At 47.8% G+C, this 25,581-nt stretch overlaps 1 protein-coding gene and 1 long non-coding RNA gene across 22 annotated transcripts in view; one reads left to right on the plus strand and one right to left on the minus strand.

The window, feature by feature from the left end:
- LOC108002419 (latrophilin Cirl) overlaps positions 1–25,581 on the minus strand; it is a 361,012-nt gene that overhangs the window by 107,425 nt on the left and 228,006 nt on the right. The window lies entirely within an intron of this gene.
- The window catches only part of LOC108002423 (uncharacterized), a 163,559-nt gene that overhangs the window by 80,509 nt on the left and 57,469 nt on the right, over positions 1–25,581 (plus strand). The window contains exon 5 of one of the 8 annotated variants that reach the window (XR_009830554.1): positions 16,453–16,733. The exons of the other annotated variants lie outside the window; for them this stretch is intronic. This is a non-coding gene — a long non-coding RNA (uncharacterized LOC108002423). Of the gene's footprint in view, positions 1–16,452; positions 16,734–25,581 lie in introns of those variants that run through there. 8 annotated transcript variants of the gene reach the window in all.

A 25,581-nucleotide genomic window follows, 5' to 3' on the forward strand; every position in this document is an offset into this window, starting at 1 on the left:
AAACAGATTGCCAGATGTTGGGATTTCACTGTTTGTTGATCCTCTAGATATACTTAGGACCGGTCGCTCCGTTTACGCCATCTACTCCTTCTCCTCCTGTTTTCCTTCGATCGATATTCAGATCCGAGGATTGTTTTAATAAACCTGGCGAATAGCAAACTCTCGATTTCGAGTTGCCACGCTTTTTACGATAATCGTGAGTAGACTCGTTCGAATTTTCGAAAAAACGGATAACGGCAAAAGGTTTCAAGATTTACCACGAAGTTTGCGCTAAAAAGCAACTCCATCGTGAGTGTAAAGATCGTGCGCCGCAATAGATTTACATCAACGGGATTTCCTTTCCAAGTTTAAAACAAAATTCCCGTACGTCGTGACGACAAGAGGGGAGAGCTCGTCGGTCGCGTGTATTCGATCTGTATCGTCAATAAGAATCTCAAAACGCGATGTCTATTCCGATAGATATTATCGAGAAAAAGATGGAGATAGAGAGAGAGAGAAAAGGAGAGATTTATTATGCAAGAAGTTCTGGTGCGCTCCGCCATCGGTTTCCTTACGCTTTTTATCGGCTTTATTGATTTTCGATTATCACCCTCTAATGCGACGTTTTTGGGTTAAAGACCATCTCCTCCTTCTTCTTTCACCCCCGTCCGAAACCCTTAAATCCTGATCGCGATCCCTTCGAGAGAAATTTTGAATCTCTGTCGGCCCGTTTAATCAAGTCTGAAAGCAAGTCTTTGTTCCAAAGAGGGACGACACAGATTCGAATCGATTTCTCCAATTAGACAAGCATATATATATATATATATAGATTCTCGTGTACGGTGGTGAATAAAGCCGAGATAATCGAGGGAGAGATGGAGGGGGAAGGGATGGTATATCGGTTTATCGATGATAAATAGGATAGTAGTGTCGGTGTACGAAAGGGGGAGGGAAGTTTTGTCGTAACAATAAGCGTATTCGGGTTACGCGGTTTCTTAGAGCGGTGTGGGGCGTGACAAAGTTTCGAGCAGGATTGGCTCGCTCGAGTTTGTGACGCGAACCGAGACGCAGTTACCCCGTGGATGTATTTATAGTGGGACATCCGGTGTCAGCCAAGGATGACCTCGTCGGCCTTTTGGTTATCGATCGGGGATAAGTCGAAATCGGGCTGGGTTCTCCTCCTGTGGATGCACACATGGGAGGGGGGCCAAAATCGAATAATATTCGAATAATATTCAAGAAGGAATATCAATAACTTGGGTTCATTCCCCGTGATATCGAAGGCGACGTCAAGCGCACCGTAAATTCTTCAACGAGATGTGACATTTTTCAATAGCAAGCTCTGGAAACCGGGACGCTGGTAGTGGTATTATTCACAGTTGGAGTTCTTCGATATCGCTGTCGAGTCGGCTGAAAGCGCGAACAAACGAGCAGGAAAAACCGACACGAGCACGTGGTGGATACGATAGATAGATAGATAGATAGACAGTGGAGCGGATAGGATCGAGAGGAGAGCAGGGACGAAGTTTAGACGAGTCGGTCGCGAAATAGGGTTAATCGAATTCGCGTGCAGCGATATCTTTGATCCCGTTTTCCCTTCCCCTTTTTTTTTTTTTTTTGATCACCGAAAGAAATAGATCCTCCAACGGTGATTCGTGTGCTGGCATGAATAATTTGTCTCTCGATCGATATATCGGCTCTCTTTTCGCCCTCTTTCCTCCCCCCTCCCTCTCCTCATCTCTTTTACCGGTCTAAATCCTGTCACCCGTGAGGAACACGCGAAACGTTCTTATATACCGAATGCATTATGTATAGAGGCAGCATTGGCCGCGACTGTTAACGTTTCAAAAGGGAAATAGGCTCGTAACCCTCGTGTTTCAAAAGGAAAGGAAGAATGTCCTTTTGATATTAGGGATAATGGAAGAGAAAGATATCCATATCATCAAGATGAAACTTGCAATTGGTTCAATTATTTCTCGAAGAGGGAGGGGGAGAGGGCTAAAACTTTTTCTCTTATTATTATTATTATTATTATTATTAGAACGGGTAGAGTCGTAGACATAATAATATCGCGAGATGGGATAGACGTCTACACACGTCTATAGACGTAACGCGATCGGATGAAGAGAAATGCACGGCATCCGTGCGTGATTCCACCCTTGTGTTTAGGGCTGTTTCGCCCCCTCGAAAGTGAAATGGAGCGCGGCGAACCACAGAATGAGGATGATGTTCGTTGCATAATTGAATACCACATCCTTCGAGCTACTGATGCCAAAACTACAACATTGTATTCCATCGATCCCTTCCTCTCCGTTTAATCGCGCATCGTTTTCTTAATAATGGAGAGTGAGGGAGAGGAAGAGAGACCCTTGTCTCCGCGAATCAACGATATATCCACGATATATATATATATGTATGTATATTCGAGCGTTGTAATTTTTTTGAACGTTTGTGCCCTGCGAGAACGCTTTTGACGCTTTAGAAACGGGAATAAAAGAATCTGGGCGAGTCCGTTCGGTCGAGTGTTCGCTTTAAAATTGGATTCACCATGTTGGCGAAAGGGGGATACAGATTCCCAGGGGAATTCTTTTTCGGCGAATTAATACCGGCGAAGAAACGAGTAATCCCGCCTCTCGAACGAACAGCATAAAAATTTAAATTCCGCGCGTTAATTCCTTCGATATAATAGGTTTATAAAGAGCGTCGTAAACAGGGGAACCTTTTACCACTTCCGCGCCCCTTCTCTCGATGCTTTCGTTAAAAGCCATAAACAATTCCATCTGTTTTCTGGTGGTCGAGCGATTGCATTACATACCTCGGCAAACGGAGAGGGGGAGGGAAAAAGAAAAGAAGAAAAGGGAGAGAGAAGAGAGAAAAAGAAGAGGACAGGACGAAAAAGCGGGGAGAAAAAAAGCGAGAAGCGAAAGAGAGGGGAGGAAGGAAAAGCGGGAAAAGATTTCCCGCTTAAGCCACGGCGGACGGAATTTAAAAGCAGTTTAAATCCTGCTGGGCGCGAGAGAGTGTCATTAAAACCATAAAAATCTCATGGATATAAAATGCATACGCGAGGCGGGCGCGATCCGTGGCCGCGGGTTCGACGTTTCCCTTTAAAACACTTTTCACCGGCGGCCTTTCCTCCCACACCTGATCGTAATGGATAGAAAGAGCCTCGTCGAAGCTCTCTGCCGCAAATCCGAAGCACCCGGAGCTCCACCCCTTTACACGCCGGCCTCTTCAACCCTCTTCACCGTGTATCCACACCACCGTCCCCGGCACACCACCGCTTCTTCGCGTGCAGACACGTCGATTTTTATTCTCGACTTTTCGTATCTCGTGCCAAGCTTCGGATACTTCAGAAGAGGAGCTGACGGAAGCTGACGCAAAAGCGCGTCGGCCCGCCACCAGACGCTGCAGCACCCGCCGCCGCCGTGGTCGGCCTCCGCGGCTGATGCAACCTTCCCGCTCGCTCCTCGCTGTATGCGTGGGCCAACGATGCTCGAGGTACGGTACAGCGTTGGAAGCGGAGCGACTCCAGCGAGCAGTTCGAAATCAAACGGATCCATCCCCTCGCGTGCACTTGTTACGCCCATCTTGTTGCTTGAAAACTCAGACGAATTTTCGTCGAGATCCGCATCCCCTCTTTTTTGCTCGTACCAGCGGTGTTTTCAGTTCCACCCTTTTTCCTTTCTCCTACGCATCATCCATTCTCCACGATTTATAATTCTCGCGAGTATTTTGGGTATTTTCACGCTATTTTCACTCGCGGTAATAATACGCGCGAAACTACGACACGTTCGACCACGTTGGAAGGCTACCGCAAATGGGATCAATGTCGCGGCACTGCGATCCCCTGCAAGCAACGGAGATGCATCGGCTTACGCCCCTCTCCGCGCGCCTTCTCTCTTCGGTTCACTCCAGCATGCTCCTTGCTCCTTCCGCCTCCTCCTCTCTCTCTCCCGCACACGGATCTTCCTCTTTGTACCGCTTGTTCCACGTTCCCCGCCCCAGCCGCCGCTCTTGCTCCGAGTATTAACGCTTACGTGAGAGACACAATGTACCCAGCCGTATTGTAGCCTAAGTGCATACCGGTGCAACTATCGGCCGGTCGGTTTGTATACAGGGTGACAGGTAAACAACCTCGCTCGAGCGGTTGTCTCTGCTCCACTCTGGAATTGGAGAATCGCTTAGCGAGGGGGGTAATACGGCTTGCGCTTGGTGTGTAATCGGGCTTGTTTTCGCTGCGATATGCTCTATGCGGTCGAGATAAGCGTCCCTCCGCATTAAGGGGGTGGGGAGCGTGGAGAAGAGGTGGTCGACGCCCGTGGAAATCGCGAAATAGCGAAACCGATCGACCGCGAGATTATCGCGGAGCGCGTGTGTTAATGCGATCTGGAGAGGGGGAGAGAGAGAGAGAGAGGAAGGGAGGTGGCTACGCTTAGAGCGATAGATCGATGGCAAATAATGACGGAATCGAGTCGCCATGGAGATGAAACGTGTGAAACGCGGTGAGCAGCCGTTGGGGACGCGAAGAAGGGTGCGAAAAGTGATTTTCATTTCGATCGTGGAGCGAATTCACGTTTGTAAATAGTTTGGAAGGAATTGGAGGAAAATTGGAGGAAACAGTTTAATAGAGAGTAGGAGGTAGTGTCTCCTCGTGGAAGGAGGGAGACCTAACACCGCTATTGATCTTCCTTTAACGCGAGGGCGAAGATGTGCCCGAGATCTTGCTTTTCATGCGGTGTATCTCCTCCTTGGCCGAGGCATTTCGTAACCTCGCGATCTTTCAATTTCGAGGAATCACCCACGTTTAGGAAACCTGTGTTGATCGATTGGCAATCTTAATCTCTTGGCAAATGTATATAGAATCGATGGATGGAAGATGTCGCGATCGGTTGATCGAGCGCCACGATCAAATTGTGAGCAATGTTGCGTGCGTAACTAACATTTGCACGCCTCAAATGTTGCTCCTATTGCTATCGAAGAGAACTGTGATAACTGCGATACTTTCTTTCCCTCTCACTCTTTCTCTTCTACACGCTCTACGTGTCCATTTCTATAAACGATTAATACATTAAATAGAAATGCTCTTGCAAATAATGATGTAATAACGTGAATAAACCGAGCCGAGGATCGTGTTTATTCCCCATACGTACATATACACGCACGTGCACAAGTGGTTGAAGCTCGAAAACTGGGATCTTCTTCGAGTCCAGTGAGCTTTCATCGGTGATCTCCGAGCAACGTTAATTAATTGCGCCATGAATATTGTTCACTTTTAAAGTGTACAACGGAATCAATTAACGAGGAACGGGCATTCATTTCGCCATCGATATTAATTATACAAGACCTTGTTGCCTTTTGCCGCCCGTCCACCACGGAATTCCTCGATATATGTTCGCGCGCCTTTTAAACGAGAGAGAAGAGAGAGAGAGAGAGAGGAGGGAAAATTTTGCACGAAACGATCGGCGTGTGAAGGGCCGTTCATCATTAACGAAATTTAGCTGCTCCGTTATATACGTTGTCGATCAACGCCCGCGTTACATACCTCGGGAGCGAGGTATCGAGCACCGGCGGCGGGCACGAAATAACCAAATTCGATGGAAAATCGACATTCCACCGCCGGCGAAGATTGAAGGGGCGAGGAGAGAAGAGGGGAGGGTGAATTTCGAAGCGAGAATTTTTGCGGTGAAAATTCTATTCGAACGAACGAATCGGGTCGAGTCGAGTCGAGTTTGGATTTTCGATCGGACGGATGCACGCATGAATCCGAAATTCTAGACTCGTGGCAACTCGTGGCAGATCGTTATTACGCGGGCTCCGGCGTAACGCATCTTATCTCCGTCCCATCTGCCGATATATATATATATACGCGACGAGTCGAGCGTGTACACGCTCGATGGAAAGAATTATCCGTGCGAATAGTTTAACATGGTCGTTAAACTTGGCGGTTGCATATGTTCGATTGCGAAAAGGTAGCAAAAGGGGGAGAAAGAAAAGAGGAAGAAGAAAAAGAAGAAGAAGAAGAAGAAGGGGAAGGTTGATTGGCAAGAGGAAGAATACGGTTCAAGGAAAGGAGAAGAAGTCGGGTGGATCGAACATGCGAATAACAGAAAAGGGAAGATCGTAGATTGAGATAAAGGGAGAGAGAGAGTACGACTGACCGACAAGAGAAAGAAGACACGGCTCAAGAAAAGGAAATGAAGTCGGGCGAATCGAAGGCAACATGTGAAGAACATGTGAAGAAAAGGGAAGATCGTAAATTGAGATAGAAAGAGAAGAAGAAACGTTGGGCGAACAAACGTGTGACTAAAAAGGAGCAAGAGAAAGAGCCGAGAAAACGATCGGAGATCGGCAAGAGAAAGAGTCTAAAGTTGAAGGAAGAGAAGTCGAGCAAATCGAAAGAGGGGTGTACGAGAGAGAGAGTATATTGAGGTATATTGAGATGGGAAGAAAAGTTGAACGAAGATGGTCGAAGAAAGGGTACGGGTAAGAGGAAGCGGGAGAAAAAGTCGAGAGAAGGATTGCTGATTGGCAAGAGAAAGGACAAGAAGGGGTTTTCAAGAAAGGGAAGCAAAGTCGAGCAGATCGAGGTACACGTGAAGAACAGGAAAGGAATCGAGGGAGAGGAGGACGAAGAAGTGAACGAGTTGGACGAAGAGACGAGTAAATAAGAAGGTAGGAAAAGAAGAAAATGCAGATTGTAAATGCAGATGCGGGAGAAGTTGAAAAAAGAAGAAAGAGACGAACACGCGCTAAGTTGATGAACACGAAAAAGAAGAAACGTAAACAAAAGGATGGAGAAGAAAGGAAAAGAACGCTCGTGGATCGCTCGGTTGATTATTTAACAACTGATATCTGTGAGTGAGGCGTTTGCGAGAGCGAAGGAAACGCCAAATGAAAAATATATGGATGGAAGAATGGAGGGTGGGTACGGGCATGAATAACGAAGTTGGGGTGTACGCGAGAAAGTCACGACGTCACCGTTCAGAGTTTCTTGCTTTCGCATTTCTATTTCTTTCACGCCTCTTCCAAAGAAGGAGGGAAGGGGGAGGGAGCGAGAGGGTGGGAAAGGACGTCTTTCGTTTGGCAACGAAAGGGAGAAAGAAAAAAAAAAAAGAAAAAAAAAGAGAAAAAAAAAAAAGAAAAAAAGAAAAACCACGTGAAATATGCCACGATTTTTCTTCGTCGTTCGAACTTTGAAACTTTAAAAGGGAACCGTCTAGAATTAATGGCATTCCAGTGACATTATCTCAAAAATGTCGACGAAGTGAACAGGCGGGTTTTAAAAAGGTAAGAAAAGAGAATTTAAAGAGCGAAACTTGAAAAAAAAGAGGAGAGATAAAAGAGAGGGGGAGGAAGAAAAAAAAAAAAGAAAAATAATATATTCGAAAGAGGAGACGGAAGTAAAAAATGATTTTCAATATTCTCGATTATTCGTTACCGATGATACGCCTGTAATTTCGCGTATACGATATTACAGTAATTTACGACGATTAAACCGGCCCCCTTCGAGTTTCGTAATTTTTCAGCGGCTCTCCACTCGCTCGATTCGCGCTCGTTCGCGCCGCTTTCTCAGGGGGATCAAGACAGTTCTCAGTGGCGAAGGTCAACGGTGTTAATAGAAATAAGACGGCATTAATAAACGGCTTGATGAAACATTCCTTCGAATAGCGAATTAATTGGGAGCGGCAATTCCCCGAGGCGTGAAAGTGACTCACGTAACGTGGCGCGCGTTCGTGAGCCTGTGTTTTGACTTTGGTCCCCTCGCCAATTTTCTGCGATCAACGTTTATTAAACGCATTCCACGATTCCCTCCCTCGCTCGCTCCGCACTCTTTTATTGTCTAACCGTAATTATGAATTTCCGTGAGCTGCGTAACAACGATCGAATCCGTTGTTGCGCCACCGATCGATCGATCGTTTCTCCCTCTCTCCCTCTCCTTCGCCAACCATTTCCACCGTGTCCCACGTGGAAGAAAAATTTTCTGCCAATCGAGGAAACTCGAGGAAATTCGATTCACGAATACTTTGACGCCAACGAAAATTGTTGCTCTTCTTCGTACCTGGTCGAGCCTCTTTCGTGATAAAGGTTAATCAAAAAGAAAAAAAAAGAAAAAAAAGAAAGAAAGAAAATAGAAAGAAAGAAAAAAAGGAAAAAAGGAAAGAAATATTGGACCGTTTCGCTAGACTGCTGGCCGGCCACAATGAAAAATCAACGAGACCGGTGGCTTTACTTTTTAACGCTCTCAAAACGTACTTGGCGGGATGAAAGGCAGAGCGGGCGCTAGCAGCATCCACGGTGCGTGAGATATAGTCGGTATCCATCAGCGTAGAGTGGGTGCGCGTACTTCTGAATGGCTTTCTAATTACGAATAGCTCGGTACGGAGTGAAATACGCGCGTTGTACCGGCCGGCGTTATTTCTCCTCTCGCCTAGGCGAGGGGAGAGGACAAGACGGAGGAAAAAAGGACCACGAAGATCTCCCTCGCGGCAAACTAATAATTTAGAATTTATATCGCGAGGCCACGATATTGCATTCTGAATCATGCGGTTCGCGGACGGTGCGTGCATGCGTCGTACGGACGCATGTGGGGGGGAGGGGGGATCGTGCGGGACGCGGACGGTTTCAAAGAAGAACGATTACATCGATCGCTGTCCTCAAAGGAAGCGAAATTACGCTGTATTCCCCTTCCTCCCCCCTCTTTTTTGCCAGCGTTCGAAAAGAATTTTAGTATGGCGCTTTAATGACTCGTAATTTCTTCGCGTACGATTCATATTGTGGAAATGATTCACGGTAATCTTTCTTTAAGTATCGTGTTTGAAGTCGTCGATGAGATGAAGTCGTGCATTGCTTCTTCTTCTTCTTCTTCTTATTCTTCTTATTCTTCGTCTTTTTCTTCTCCTTGAAAAAATGATAATACCTCTACAATACCTGTGCTATATTAAGTCTTATCCAGGTATCAAGTCTTAACCAGGGATAATATAATGTAATCTAAAAACCGCAGAATAATTGGCCCAACAAAAAAAGGTTCTCAAGGTTGATGGAGTCTCTGAAGGTATGCGTCTCTATGTTTTAAACGGCTCTCAACTTTTTGACAATAGCAAGTATCTATTATATTATAGAGATTCAAAATATAGGCCAAGCTCTTTTTACCTCTAACGAGACTGCCCCTAAAAAATTTATAGCGCGTGCAACGGATTATTTATACCTGGTTGATATCCGAGAAAACAATTTCCGACTATTTTATTTGCACTGTCTTAGAGTATATAGGAGACGGAGAGATTTTGTATGTTAACTACCAAAAACGTTCGAGAGCCTTGCTTCTCATCGTTAAAAAATTTCGAACAAAAGTGTTGGTACAAATTTCACGGGATTATTACGAAACTCATGGGTAATAGGAGAATCGCCTTTATTTCACACGATGACACGTGAAGAAGTCACGGAAAGGTGAAACGGTTTCACGATACCCCGGCCGTTCCTTAACTTATCTCGAATTCGAAAATCGAATAACATCAATCTCTTTTGCGGCATCCCTCGCACCTTGGGAGCCTTTCGTTTCCTTCTGGGCTCCCCCTTCGGGGTTTCGCGCTCGCCTCGCTCCCAACAGCATTGACTGCTCGAGTGCAAGTCTCTTTGTCTCCTCTGATGGCGTATACGCGAGGCAAAGGTACCCGCTACGAGAGTTATAACGGTAAGGCGGCGGCTTTGGCTTTTGAAATTTATTGATTTAAGCCCTTCCGCCTTTCTCCCTCCCCCCCTTCCTCCCTGTATCCGTGTTTCTCGTTTGCCATTCCCTTTCACCTTTTTCTCGCTCTCCGCTCGTTTCTTTTCTCCCGCCTTATTCCCTCCATCCAGTGATGTACGACCGACTATCCTCCTCCTCCTTCTCGAAGACCGATGGAAAATAGAGAGCTCTCCTTCCTTCCTTTTGTCCCGCACACGATCCAGTGAATCGCATCCAACGCGAACAGTGATTTCTGGTTAAAATCACTGTTCGCCCGTTGTGCTTCTTTTGGACCATCGGGAGGAGGTCTTTCTGAAAGGGCTTTTTTGAAGGACGCTCGAGTTAAAGAGAGAGAGAGAGCTGTTCGAGTGCTCGTCGAAACTTTGGATGAAAAACAGATGGACGTTGGAGGGACACTTAATTATCAAGGAACTGTTTTTCTTTACGTAGTAGAGGGCCTTCGATGTAGATCAAAGTATAACGTGGAATGGAAAATTTAAGGAAAAAAAGAAAAGAAAATTGCGTGCGAATTTCATTTTTAATCCAGGATTCGTGGAAAGAGACGAAAGAAAAAATTGATGATGTATCTTTCTGTCGATAAAGAAGAAGAAAAAACAATCAGAATCGTCAAAGCGTGGTCTACATCGAACTGCGATATTAATTTTTGATGCAACTTCTCCTTTTGACATACCCGTTTTTGCCGGCCCCTTTCAACATATCGAACGATATATTCGTCCGTTTCTCCCAATAAAGGTTTCGGTGCATAAGGAGCGAACGGTTGTATTAGGAAACGTATCGGTCACGTATTAACATTACGATCATTAGCCGGGGGTGCAGCGAGTGGCCTCTTTTGTTCGGCCAGAGCGAATCAATTGGATTGCGCGAGTTTTTGCTCGGGTGAGCGATCACGAGGAGCGGAGGAGGACGATCGTGCTCTCTCGCTTAACACAGAATTACGAGAGCGGGTGGAAACGTTGGCTAATTCCAAATCGAAGTACATGGATGAAATAGTGGCAAAGAGCAGATTCGTATCGGATGTTAACGAATCGAACGTAATCGAGGTTCGAGTTGCTGCACCGGGCGTAAAACGAGGGTTGCTCCCTCGTGCGACGAGAGTCAAAGTTTCGAACGAGCCAGTCGTCAAAGGGACCAGACAATTGCAAAAAAAAAAAAAAAAGAAAAGAAAAAAAAATAGGATCGACAAATGCGGATCGAAGAAAGGCTCCGGCGGAGAAGTTGCGATAAAATGAGATGCTCGGCGAACGGCGGAAATCAAATTTTCAGGCTGAAAAACTTAAGAAAAAAGGATAAAAACTTCGTTCGCGAATGGTATGGCCGGTCACGGTTGATCGCGGGAACTGCTACCATGTTTTTGATGCTTCTTCGAAATTTTACGCTCTTCAGAGGATCGTGAATTTCCCTCCCCCATTCGACCTAGTTTGCTTTAATGTTTCGCGTGAATTATTCTCCGCCTACGAGATTTTCCACGTAAACACGGGCAAAGGGAATTTTTAACGAAATTTTCCGAATTTGAGGGTAGCTGAACTTTCCAACGATTACGAGTTCGTCGTCGAAATTTATCAGTGACGCGAAAATACGCGTAATACGAAATGACGGTGAAAAATTTCTCCATTCTCGAAAAAGATCCTCGATTCTTTTCGCCGATTCACTCGTCCATTATTGCGTCGTCGATCATAAGCAACGTGAGCAATCCTCTCTCTCTCTCTTTCTCTCCTCTTCCGTTGACGCGTGTCAAACGATAATTAATAACCTCTCGCTGTAGACCGGTAAATAAACAGCGGTCCGATCGAGCGATCGAAGAGTCGGCGTCCATCGAAGAGAGCACTCGTGTAAAATGCCTAAAATACATCGGATCGCGTCGCGATAAATTACGTCGTGGAGCGTCGCGGCGGCGCATAATAAAACGGAAGGAGAGAGGGGGGAGTGGATTTTAGCGCGCGAGACCGTGGATGAAAAACGTGGACGGTGATCGATAGGGAGGGACGAATAGGGGAGGGTGGAGATAAGTCGCGGTGGTGGCGATTTCAACGGAAAGAAACGCGATGGAAATCCGTTTTAAATCCCTTCGATATGTATTAGAACGATCGAAAGTGAAATCGATCGAAGCTCGATGATAAAGGATTTATTTGGATATAATGACGGATAACGACGAGCGAGAGGCAGAGATATTTGTTTGATGCATCGTCGTACGAAAATTCGAGGGGGAGACATTTTTTTTCTTTTTCTCTTTTTTTTTCGATTCTCGCACAAGTTTCTCCCGAAACACAGACTGCGTTGACCTCGAACCGGTCCGAAGATTGTTTATGACGGTGCTTGATTTCCCAAACGAAAGGGAGGAGCGGCGAGAGGGAGAGCGGAGATTCACAATCCGCGTACCATCGGATTGATATATCGATGTTCCCGCACGGACATGGGGCCTCGCCCCCATGAAGCATTACAACAGGCCCCCGGTTGTTGGACCAGGGGTTCGTGTGTAGACGAAGAGCATCGAATGTCTTCTCTCCGTTTCCCGCCGTACATTCATTCTCGACTCTCCGCATCCCTTGCAGTGCTCGTTTTACCACTCCGTGATATACTTCCTGCAATATTCTTGCAATTCCCCATATCTTTTGCTTCTTTTCAAATCGATTATCGAGCGACGAAATAACTTTCTTCTACGAATTTTTCTTTCTTCCCTCGCGAAAATGATATCGGATTTCCCTTGCTCTCTCTTTCTCTCGTGATTCGGATCGATATCGTTTCCCGTCAAACACTGGATGGAGCTTCATAATTTCTTGCCCGGAAGCGCGTACACGTCCCCGCAAATCGCGAAATCCGGATGAGATGGAGGGGAACGTATCGCTATTAACCTTCCCCTAATGACTCCTCTCGGAAGCACTCCAGTCGGTCGAAGGCTCCCTCCTTCCTTCCTCCCTTGAGCGGGGGAGGGGGAAACTGCGGCACGCGGCCGGACTAATCAGCCAAAGGAAAAAAAAAAAAAGATTCGGTTCTCGTATGGGCCGTGTAACGGTCCCTGCGGTGTCAGAGATCGCAACGGAGGTCTAAACGGAAGATGGGTCGCAGGGAAGAAGGAATAATTGTTTTTCCCATCGAGCGAAGAAACGAGTTCACGAGTGCTCCCTCCTTCGACACGAAATTCTCCCGCGTCGACCACGCGAGGTGGTCTTTCTCTTATCGTGCCACTTTTTCTTTTTCTCTTTCTTTTTCTTCTCCTTTTTTCACGCCATCTTCCCTGCTTCCGTTTCTCCCCGTTGTCTCGCCCACTGCACAGCCTTTTATCACCATCGACGCTTCCCTCTCCTCCGTTTGCTTTGTCGTTTCGTGTCCGCCTTTGCCGCTTCCTTTTGCGACGAGTTAATCAAACCGGATAGATCTTATCGTCCCGAGATTCTTACCCGAGGTTCTCGTCGCCCGGAACGGAGGTAAAGGAATGATTTGGAACGTGGTTTTTATGAAAACTTGAAGAATTTAATATCGAGCGCGGTTGACGGTGCAAATAGTCGCGGCGAGACGAGATGGGATCCACCGTTTGCGTGTACAATATAAAACTCGCGATCGGGCGAGAAAATAGGAATGAAAGTAGGTACTACTGGTTGGAAGCAGGAAGTGATTAATTCGTAACCTCGAGTTGATCGGTTTAAAAATAACCATCGTCGTGTAAAAATCGTTTAAAGGGAGCTTGGTTCCCTCCTCTCCCTTCCCCCGCAGCAACAAGAAACAAGGAGATACGGACAAGAGAGGACGCGTGTAAACTCTCGGGTGTACCTTATGAAAATACGCGGGACGTTTTTCAACGGGATCATGCATTATTCATTCGCCGATGGCGGATCAACGATCGAGGCTCATAGTGACAAATTGATTGCTTCCGGAACGAGCGGCGTGACAGTTCAAAGCGGCTCCATCTAGTCGTGACGCGATATCGGTAATTGCAGCAGCTAGTGTCAGCCGCACACAGATATGATTTGTTAGACGTTGTACGTAACAATGCGGTTGCAATTCGTGGGATTACCTCGTTTGATTTATTTGCTTCCCTCTCGCGATAATGATATCTGGCCGGAAGAATGGACGCGTTTCATCCCCGATCGATCGCGCGTCTAATAAGATTTCTCTCAACGGTATTACAATTTTCGTAAAATTTTCGGGAACATAGTTCGAAGAATTGTTATTCTTTTTCTCTTTTCATTCGAATATCACGATTGGAATATTTTGTAACAATCAAACAATCTCGATACAAAGATTTCGACGACTGAAAATGTAACGAACCATTATCGTTTAATCTCGTCCTCCAATTATTACGCCTGAAACTATACGCCTTTCGAATACCTCCAATCGTTCCTCGAATACGATCTCGATAAAAATTGTTGGGAGAAACGTATACATATGCAAAACAATTCGAAAATTAAATACTGCATTTTTTTTTTCTTTTTGACACATGTTTTCGCGATTAAACGTTGCTATCCGAATCCGCGTCGTTCGGAAATCTGATTAACATCGACACACGTCCATCCCCCTCCATTGTTTTTAACAATAGAAACGCGTCGCCGAATTATGCGGCAAGTATAATCGCGATCGGATAAACGAGATTTCGCATGAACAACAACCATTACCGACCCTCTCTCCTCTCTTCCCGTCGCCGTCACGGTTAAGAGTCTACTTGAGCGTTTCAGACGCGTATCAATAACGGGCGTAACGGACATTTACGGTCGCAGTTTGTTACGTGGCGCGTAACAATGGCGGTCATGATTCGTGGTCGGCCATTAATTAAACGAGCCGCGGGTAATTAGGTCGCGGGGAATAAATTCGGTTTATCTCTAATTATTCGACGAGTGTATCGACGGTCAAAGGATTCGTCTGCATTAGAGATGAAGCGTGACTGACGGGGGAGGGGGTGAACACTCGCGCATTATTAGATACATCGGGCCCGAAACCCGAGTTGTCTGAAAGCAACGAGATTATCGATCGATCGATTTAATTAGCCGCTCTAGATCGAAACGGAACAAACGCTTCGTTCCCGTCCGTTTCGTTTGCCCGGCCACGGTTGAAAAGAGTGTTGTGTGTTGTGTTTTCCGGATGGGACGGACGGGGCGCAGAATGGCCGAAGCCGAAGAATCGCGTCGGTGTTTAACCGGCGCAATTAACGCGTGAGAGCGAGAGAGGTGGCCTGTGCGCGAAACGTTTCATCGTCCGGTAATTGCGTAGATAAAGTGTCGTAATTGATGTTGCCACGTTTATCGTCGTCCGAGATTGCTCGTGTAATTACACCTGGCCGTGATAACAATGAGAGGAACGAGAGAGAGAGAGAGAGAGAGGAAAAACGAGAGAGTTCATAATCTGGGGATCTGGGGGTTCGAAGCAACGAACGATTTCTCCACGAAAGGGGGAGAGGGAAGGTCAGTGTCCAACCAGGAAAGTTCGTCGATTGAAGACCGAATTTTCGTAAGGGAATAAAAAATTTGGATCTGTGATACGACAGAGAGGCGGGAAGAGAAATAAGTTAGTCGAAATCCAACGAACTATCGATAGAAAACTATTAGTAGAAGGAAAAAAAAAAGGAAAAAAATAGAGCTATTGAAAGAGCTCTTTCGAGGCGAATCGAAAGGAGCTATCACCTTTTTTTTCTTTTTCTTTTTTTCACCCTCTTGATTCCCTTGATCGAGGGAATCCTCGATTTCTCTCCCTTCGACGGGTCTCTTCCGGTGTTAGTCCCCCAGTTGACCCACGCACGACTAATCGGAAAGGAGAGGACGCGTTCCTGAAAATGGGCTCGCATTATTTTTTTTTTTTTTCCCTCTTCCACCTCCGAAAAACGGAGTTGTTCCTAAGTGGCAAAGGTAAGGCGATGAGGGGAGGTGGTGGCGCCAAGTTGGGTGGCGTTCCACGGGGATGGCTGATGTAGCTAAAGGAACTGGTAGCTTGGTGAAGGCCAATCAAGCCAGAACACACGCGCGCGCGCATACACACACACACAGGATTCGGAAACGAAGCAATTTCTCTTCGAGCCACGTTGCTGGAACTCACTTGCCTGCGTTCCTGCCCTCTTCCGCTTCCTCTCTTGCCCCGATCCCTACCCGCCCCACACTTCGTTCCCTCTTATCCTCCAACCTCGCTCTCGGCTTCCTCTCCTCTTGCACCGGCAATCGAGATATATATATATATATATATATATATACGCTAGAATTTCTCCGGTCTCGGGCGAGAAAAAGGGAGTTTTCCTCGAGATAACGACCGGTGAGTACTTGGAAGAGGAACACCCTTCTCGCTTTCGGTCTGGTGGCGAGAGGGGAGGAAGCCGGTGCCGAGAAAGGATACTTTCGAGGGAGTGGGAAGAGGATGGGGAGGTGCGTGCGAAAATGAGAGAGAAAGCGAGAAGAAGGAAGGAAGGAAAGAAGGAGGAGGAGGGGAAGAAGAAGAGTTCGGTGGAGGTAGAGAAACCGGCCAACCGGCAAGAACGCGAGACGATCGCCATTAGCGCCTCCGTCCACGATGTACAAAGGCGGAGAGAAACGCGCGAACGTGAACCGGCAGCCATCACGAGGGAGAAGGCCGCACGCGAGAATGCGTGAAACGCACCGGATCGCGTCACGATGAGTCCTGGCAGATGCCTTTGCGCGCGACTCGACGTCTTTAAACGACCTAGGGGGAAGGGATAGATCTCAACGCCATTTATCCAAACGGTTGTAATAATATTCCCATGCAATTCTATTTTTTTTCGTTTATCGTGTGTACAGAGATGGATCGACGAGACGGTACGGGTACGGCACGACGACGAAGGGGAGAAGAAGATGAAATTAAGCAGTAGTAGTCGTGTCATCCTATAACGACCAATTACCTCGAGTTGTAATAGTAGAAAAGAATGCGTGGACGGAGAGGCGATATAGTAGACGAGGGAGAAAGATGGGACGCGAGAGGAGGAATCTCCTCTCTTTGGATATTAACCGAATTTTCACTGCATCGCGCCATCCCGATGTAATTTACTTTGACAGTAATAAAACCTGTAATATTGCCCATTTATGACCGTGGATGTTGCACGCGAGACGATGTTGCGATGGAGGCAAAGGAGTCGTTAAAAGTAATAGGTACACGCGGGAAGAGATAGCCGCCGCGCTCCTTTCGTTCGGGGAAATTTGCGGTAATAGCCGAGGCAGGCCGCAAGGAATCAAATTTTATAGAAAATTTTACTGCGTTCCATCGATGCCGCTTTATGGGGCGAACTTTTTATCGGGAGGGGGGAGGGATCGAGACAAACGAGATGGAGCGGAGAAGGATGGTGAAGTTTTCAGAGGCCACGGATTCAATGCAGCTGACACGAAAGCATGACTCGCCGCTTGCCTCTCGATCAGATCGGTTAAGCCCGATACAGATAAAAGTTTCGACTTCTTCAAAGAAAAATCCAGCGATCCGGTAACCCGGATTCCTCGAGAGGGCCTCGTTCTCGATCGTAATCGAAGATTCGCAACACAGACGAGAGAAACGATTCGAGTCTATTAATTTCGTGCCGTTTTTACCTTGCGACTCGTGCGCGATGTTAAAAATGAAGTCGTTTCGATCCTTTTCTTTTTCTTTTCTTTTTTTCCTGTTGGTTTTAATTAATCGAGGATAGATATAACTTCTAAATATTCCCACACATTCGAATTCCGTTACTTTAAACGAGTAGCTCCTCCTCCGACTATCGGTTACGGTCGCCTGGCGAGAGTAGTCTTTTTATCTCTCTTAGGCGCTCTGATCTCGGTTATCGTTCGAATTCATCTGGCCGAGCCGAGCTATCTATTAAGCAGATTCAAAAGCTGGCTGGATTTCTCCGGCTGATCCGTTCTGTAACCGATGTTTACAGAAGCCACGTGACGGCATTCCTGTTCGGTGTCGTTTAATAAATTCATCTCGGTGGGCCGATCTCGCCGCGATTGTTTCTCTAAAATCTCGTAACCACGACGGGAGTAGCTACGATCATCTTCCTTCCGAGAATCTACGAGAGACTCGAAGCGAGAACGAAATCGTTACGACCGAGCCGAGACAAAAGCTCGTGGTGGCTCCTCATCACGGATGGAATCGTTGGTCGCGGCAGGCGTCTCAATTTCCCTCGACGTCCCTCGATGTAACCTCGGATAACGAACGAGCTACGCGCGCACACGCACATACACACACATAGAGGGAGAGAGAAAGAAAGAAAGAAGCAAACTTCCGACCGAACGATAAACCTTGTTCTCGCGCCAGTCCAGTTGTTTTTCCAGCCTTTCATCATAAGTCATCGAGAAAGAGAGAATCGCCCCCTGGCGCGAGCGGTGCTCGCTAATTAAGAGGCGTGCCCACGCCTCGGTGTTGCACGACTTTACAATAGAAACAGAGATCGTTTCGCGGAGTCGTCGCAGAGTACCCGGTCTCGGTTTGCCTGCGGCTAGCCGCAGGTAACCGAAGAGCGCTCGTTCGGCCCCGACGCTAATGCAAATTTTTATTAGAGAGGGCAGCCTTTGCTGCCTCGAGATGCCGCGCCACACCGGTGTCCGTTTCACTTCCGCGTGGAAAGTTCGATGATCGACGGGAGATGTAATCGGCGATGCTGTGCACGGATAACCGATAATTTCAGGTCGGGTGGAAGCCGTCCGTGGCGTGGCGAGGCTCGCGCGCTCCTTCCAACCGGCGGACGCAATTTTTTCTTTGAAACCGAATCCTCGCGCGCCACGCTCTACTGAAATTCGATTGTTGCCGACGGATAAGAAAGCCGCGCGAAATGTTATCCCGAGCTATTCCAAATTTCATCGTTGGATTATTGGTTAAAAGAAAATATATATATATATATATATTCCAATTCCATTACGGTTATCGAACCGTGTATTTTATAAGCAAAACAAGTAAATGGAAGGTGTGCTAGATAGAATCGGTAGAGCATATTGGATCGAGAACGGTCGATCGGTATTAGCGAGTTGCTCGCCTACTCGAAGCGTCGCGGGCGAAGGACGAGGAGGCAAAGAGGCGGGGAGCAGTCGCGGCTCGGTGGTGGAGGAATGCAAGGAGGCCATCTTGGCGAAGGGGGCATCCCCCTCGAAGGCTCTCGCATCCACGGGACCTCCTTGTTCCTCCGCGGTCGGGGCCCGAGCTCTCGCTCCCTGTCTGTCGATCTGTCGGCCTCGTCCGTCCATCCGCACCGCTCACTCGCACACACCTGCGTTGATTGGCCTTACGCACGCGAGCACCGATGTCACAATAATTATTAAAACATAAATTTTCGCGGTACAGTATGGCGAACCCGCGCTGCCAATCCTTCCTTTCTTCCTCTCTTTCTTTCTCTCTGTGAGTGCGCTTCGTCACCACGTACGTACACTGCCTGCACGCGTCTGCGTGCAAACTGGGTTTCAAGTTGGAGGTAAGGGGTCTTCGTATGACGAGAGTAGTATCGAAAAACGGGAGACTGGATGGAGAGTGCGCGATATGTGCGAGAGTATAGAGAGTTTGCTCGGTATATTGACGTTGGCACGAGAAGGGAAGAAGACGAGAAGGAATTGGCCTGGCCGAGTGTGTTTCCAAGTCGTCGTTTGAAATTCTAATTTTATAGGAATCCGTGAACGCGCGTGAGAACCCGCATCACGGTGAACGAAACTCGATTCGATCGGGGATGTTGATATCCCCGATAAATTTTATTTCAAAATCGAGATCGTCGTGGCTCGCAGTGGCCCCATTTCACGCAGCCATATTTTGATATTGGAAATACCAAAAATAGGAGAACATCCGCGATTATATCCTCGCGACTACCGAGTCAGAGATGCAGAGAGAAAGAGGAATTTCTATGCGAACACGGTAGCCGCGTGCGCGGACAGCTACTTACGAAGCGGCTAATGCTTTCGGATCCCCGTTCGGAAGCTGGGGCAGCCAGAAGTGCATGTATCTCGACGGCTTACCTCTTCCCCCTTTCCACTCCCATCTCCTCCCTCTTTTCTTCCTTCTTTCTTTCCATCTGGCCAGCGTGTTTCGCGCTAAGATACGTGTACGAGGAAGCGTTGGATGTTTCTACCTCCCCTGGCCGCGCAGTGCCATGCTCCCCAAGCCGTAAAACACCGGCGTGGAAAACGGACGAAAAGCTCTCCGAGTACTTGCCCCGACGTCGAAAGAAAAACGTTTCCCTAATCCCCGCAACTGCGTCCTTCGTCGAGGCGGTAAGTGATACGGTTTAGGATTTTTCTTTTCTTCCCTCCCCTCCTTTTCTTTTCTATTTTTCCTCCCTTCCCGCATTTATCCTCGGTGGCAACGGCGGAGGATTCCCGTTCGCTCGCGAGAATTATGACATCTACGAGAATTTTTCTCCCTTTCTCTCCCTCTCCCTCTTCCGAAAGTGTGTATACCGCACACCCTGGTTACACTTATTTCAACTAAGTTTACTGGCGGAACGAGCTGACATCCTTAAGTTCTCGTATCCTCGGGGGAAGGGAGAAAGTTTCATATAAAGTGCAAGGAATTTCCGAGGTGGCAGAGAAACGCGCGAAGAGTGAACTTTTCCTGTCTACCGTGACTTTTGTACGATGGTCCTGACACTGGTTAAATTACCAGTTTTTAACTTTTTCATTCGTCCTCTATAAGGATAAAAGTTTCACAACGTACAACGTGTGATAGCATTTTCTATATATATATATATAGCTCGCTATTGTCCGCTCATCGAGGCAAACTTAAGATAACACTATCTCCAAGCTCGATATCCCCTCGTGGTTCGTCAATGGAGTCCCAACTACGATCTGACACGTGTAAAGACAAATCCGGTCAGTCAGTTTATCGATACTCCTACACGTTCGTGTGCAAGGTTGACGTTTGGCGGACAGGTGTATGGAACTAGAAGACGGATCTTGGCCCAGAAACCAATGAATGGCAGACCGGACCGATATATCTAGCTTTTGCGTGTGACGAGGAACGCGTGTCTTCCTATTGCGATTAAACGCGTCTTCTCTCCTGCGCGATCGTTCGATGGACGCGCGTTGGATGCAGGAAAAGAAACGAGCGGCCAAAGAAGGATACGGACGGAGTTACGAGGAAAAACCGCGGGGGAGGGGATGCTGTTGCCGTTGCGAATCGCGTCGTAACTATAGCATTACGGGTTCTTTAATTTTTTAATAAAGTGTAGTGGAGAAAAGTCGGAGCCGTTCAGGAACGGATCGAGCACAACGGTAAAAGAAAATTGCTCGCTTGCAAGAATATCTCCCTTTAACGCTGCACTTTGCCAACCAGGATATCCTACGGGTAATTCCCCTTCGATCTTTGTGTACACGCGAGGATTATGTTCCTCGAGTACGTGCCTAACCGTGTACGTGTGTGTCTAGTTCTTGTTTCTTCTTTTTTCGACAAGTACATACATTCATACAGATATGTATATTCGCGAAGAATTAATTTTCTGAGATTACTATAGTGTTTATTACTATTATTAACGAATATTATTATCGTTACGCGAGAGAGAGAAAAGAAAGAGTTGGACGCACGTTAATGAAAGAGTTGGAGGCAAGTTTTCGTTAAAGAGCAGCCAGTTGCTCGTCAAACTCGTCGACAGGATCTCGCGAGAGAGATCGTATCTTTGTCAACGTTTCGAAAATTGCGATGGAAAGACGGACGCGCCTCTCTACGTAATTACCGGCAATAATTTCGTAACTATTCATGGATGGTTTAGTTGCGCGCTAAAAGCAGCCATTCGATGGATGCAGGATGCGCTATCCGTTCTCTCGTATATAGCCTACAAAATGCGCCTCGGAAGCACCTCTGAGTACCATGGAGAAACCTGGTGAGCGGAATTATGTCAGCGCCGCTATATTACGGCTATTCTAATTGTTCAATAAAGTGGGTGAGCGCACGTTTCCAAATTATAAGGCCTATACCTATCTATTACGGGAAAGGAGCGCGAGAAGAGGTCGAGAAGATTGGAAGACTTGTCTCGGTAAAGAGATCCTTGATAATTAACGTCGATTGGACGAACGTAAACGGGATCTTTTTTATCTCGAAACGATTTTCCAAATAATTAGATGAATCGCATATTCCGATCTAAGATCCATTCCTCCGATATCACTCACGAAAAGGATTCGAGACGACCAACTAATCCGAACTTTTCACCTGAAAAATACACCCCTCTTTCATCCGCGGATCATTAAAATGTCGCGTCTCGAAGGGTTTCGATCCAGGTGATCGGCCGACGCTTCCAAGAAATTACATCCGTCTTCACCGCGTTATAACCATCGACGACAATTACGTTGGCGTACTCGCGGTGCAGTCGCGCTAAAAGCAGCCGTTCGATGAATGCACCGACACCGAGCTGTCTATTCAGCTCGCGTGGAAGAGCACAAGGGCGCGGCCGCGCGTTCACGCACACACACGCGCGCGCGCGCACGTATATACGGTGGGGCCAGGCTCACCCACGATGATGCCTCCGCCGCATCTCCGGCACGCACGGAGAGGCGAAACCCGGTGGCGCCGGAGGATTACATCGAGACCCACCCCCGTGGCCTCGGTAATGCATCCGATTGAATATTCGACGGGGGATGGAGCAGGGAAGCGGGGCACCCGCAATGGTCCCCAGGCACGCCAACACCATCCACGGCCCTTACGACGAACAACCAGCCCCGTGTATTTGCGCCGGGTCCGCTTTAAATGGCCAGGGATGGATGGGATGCTACCGGCGATGCTCAAAAGCGTTCAGAATTCAGAGGAGGAGGAGGAGGGGAGGAAATAACGAGTCATCGCGGATTACTCGTTTATTGGTCTGCTCCGCTCGCGTGAATATCCGCTTCACACAAGCGCGTACAGTCCCTCCCCCTGTGTTTGAGTTGGTTCTTGACGCCCTGTTACCCCGATGCTTTCCATTTTTAACGTTCAAGTGGACGGGCTGCGGTGTTGCGGATGATGATACGGTGTCGAGAATGGAGTGGAAAAAGTATATTTGAGAATCTTGCTGCTCGCAAAGTGATATTTTTTTTTTACCAGCCGCGTAAATGGGCGGGAGAGGCAATACGAGTTATCATTCATCTCTGAAAACTCGTCGAGCCTGGTGGAATCGACATCGTGGAAGATGGCGTAAGCCGCCTCGAACTCGCCCCTCACCCCATATGTGTGTTCTACGTAGTTAAGCACATGTGCTCGCGATACCGACCCTCCATTCCATTTTAACCGATGGGTAAACGCCAGGGTAAACAGTCTAACGCGAAATTGGTTTTTGAAAATATTGAGAATGCTCGATCGGGGGAGGAGGGGTGCGTGTCGCCAAGATCGACCGTGTCGTTATTCTTTTCCTTCTCTTTTCCCTCGCATCGCGTTTTCGAGGATAGGCTTGAAAAAAGCCTTCCATTTTCTCGAAAACTGTCCCGAGTTGGCGGAGAGTTGTGGGAGGAAAGGGGGCTCGATCTTGCCGGTGCACGCGCGCCCCGGGAATGTTCAGGATAGTTGACGATAAAGGAAGTTGGGAATTATCGTGGATGATCGATATTACACGGGGACGCGTGGGTGAAGATCCGTGGTGTGTGCTCTATCTATCGCTCCTCGTGTCCCCGCGCAAAGAAATGCCTTCGAGGCTGGCAAATTCTTCCGCAAAATCGATCCCGCTGCGAAATTCGAGGCGACGCTATCTTCGACGAGATTTACAGGCGTATCCACCAATGGAAATTTCTCGAGGAAGCGAGAAAACGAGGCGGAGAGAGGGAGAAAGAGAGGGAAGGGGTCGTTAGATATGGTCGTAAATGTGCGGTTTAGCGACACCCAGGTTGCACTCCAAGTAGCTGAATCTTGGGTGATTTATAGTTGGTTGCGCGGGGAACGCGCTGTTAGTGGACTGCGTGGTGGCTTGACGTGACGCGGCTACCGCTCGCCCCACCCTCTCCCTTCGGTAATTAATTACTTTCTGAAGCACCGAATGATCCTGTTAATTATTTTTCGGACCGTCGTTAAGGGACGGCTGCACACAAGTACAAGGGGACGGTGGCATCGTAAACGTGGGATTTCGCCCCCCGCTCGAATTATGTCCATCTATATATTCTCCTCCGTCAATAAAATCCTGTCTATACCATGTCGTTATAACGCTCGTGTCGCGCAACAGTTCTCCGAAAAAGAGAGCGTGGTTTCATTCGTGACGTCGTGTAAGGAAACTGGAGCCGGAACAATTATGTACGATCGAGCCCCGCTCGAACGATTTGCTCGTCGATTCGATGCAACAAGCGTCGCTTTGGCCGAGCGCGGGAGGTGAACATGAAGGTGGACGACAGTGGCGCGCATCGTCCCGACGAAAAAGAAAACTTAGAGGCTTAGAAGAAGGCGAAAGAAGATTTCGACGTTTCTTACGGGGATCCCTGTCCTCGAACCGGTTAAGGATTCCACGATTTATATCCTCGCGTAAAGGGGCGCTTAGAGGAGCGCGGCGCTTTCTTCCCCGGGCGTCTCGCGTATCCCGGCCGAACGGTGACACGGTGGAAGGAAGGGGGAAGGACGCGACGAAGCGAGGAGGAAGGGAGAGAACTCGAAGACGCATCGAGACAATAAGGTCTCGGTCGGGGAGAGGAAGAGGAGGGAAGAAAGGGAGAGAGCGTTTGCAACGCGTCGTCTGTTGACGCGGAGAGGAAGAGGTTTTGGACGCGGACGGTGGAAAAAAAAAAGTGAGGGGAGAATGAAAAATCGGAGTGGCGGTGGCCGGAACGAGGAAACGGCGTACGATACGGCCGTTAATTGTGAGCCGACGAAAGACCGCGCGGTGAGGGAGCGGGGAAGGGGGAAAAGTTGGACCGTCGAAAGAGAATTAAGCGATTCGAGATGAATTTTACGGGCCGGTTAAGATTCCGCCGAGATTCTCGAGTACTTTCGCCCCGATCCCCGTTTTTCTTGGGCTTTCCTCGGCCTGGTTGGTTTGTTCCATCGAGAGCCACCAAGGGGGTGAGAAGTACAAGGTGAGGGTACGACGAGACGACGAGGTGGAAGGAGGGGGAGGGAGGGGAGGGAAGAAAACGAGCAGAATGGGGAGAGAAGAAAGACTGGCTCGTTTCGTAGCTTCGGCCTTTTTAGGAGGAGAAGAAAGGCCGTGAGCGGCGAAGAAGAAAAACTGGAGGAGAAGGGTGACGGAGTAAAGGGTCGACGACGACCTGAACAAGGACCGCCGACGACGATTTACCGCTTCCTTAGACGTATTGGAACGCAGCCTCGTTCGCTCTCTACCCTCGGCAACGAGCAGGCTACTTCGGAGAAAAGTATGACGTCGTGGTTCACTCGATTTTCGCTCGAAATTTGTGGTCATCGATGAAGGATGAGATAAAGGAATCTCTCTCTTTTTCTCTCTTTCTCTCTCTCTCGTTTCTTCCTCGACTCGTCTCGTCCCGTATCGCATCGATGGTATTTTGAGAATCTGAAGAAGATGAAAAGATGACAAAAGAGTCGGGTGTCTTTCCATTAATATTTTTACTACCCTTTTAGAGAACGCGTAAACATTATTATCCGCGAATTCAGTAGCTCGTCCTAGCGATCAAAATCTTCGTATGGTATGGACGATGAAACGTATCCAACCGTCTATCTGATTGCCCGCCATCGCCGAGACTGATCTTCGACCGGCTCGATGCGAGATAGGTTGGCGCGCGATCGATCGATCGATCGATAAATACCTTGCCTCTCAGAAATGAGAGGGGGGGAAAAAGAGAGAGAAAAAGGAAAGAAAAAATAGCAAGTCATAATTCTCAATTGGTGGAGGAGAGACGGAAAGATGGAATCGTTGAGATTAATAAACGACTGGAAGTGAATCTGGAAAAGAGGTGCACGCGTATGTACGATACAGAAGCGAGAGAAGGTATCGATGGTACAGCGGCTACGTAGCACAGGGTGCGTTCGAAGGTGGGAAGAAATCGCAACGGGGGATAGACGAGGACGAA

This window comes from Apis cerana, linkage group LG1 (genome assembly GCF_029169275.1).
Source record: "Apis cerana isolate GH-2021 linkage group LG1, AcerK_1.0, whole genome shotgun sequence".
NCBI classification, from domain to species: Eukaryota; Metazoa; Arthropoda; class Insecta; order Hymenoptera; family Apidae; genus Apis; species Apis cerana.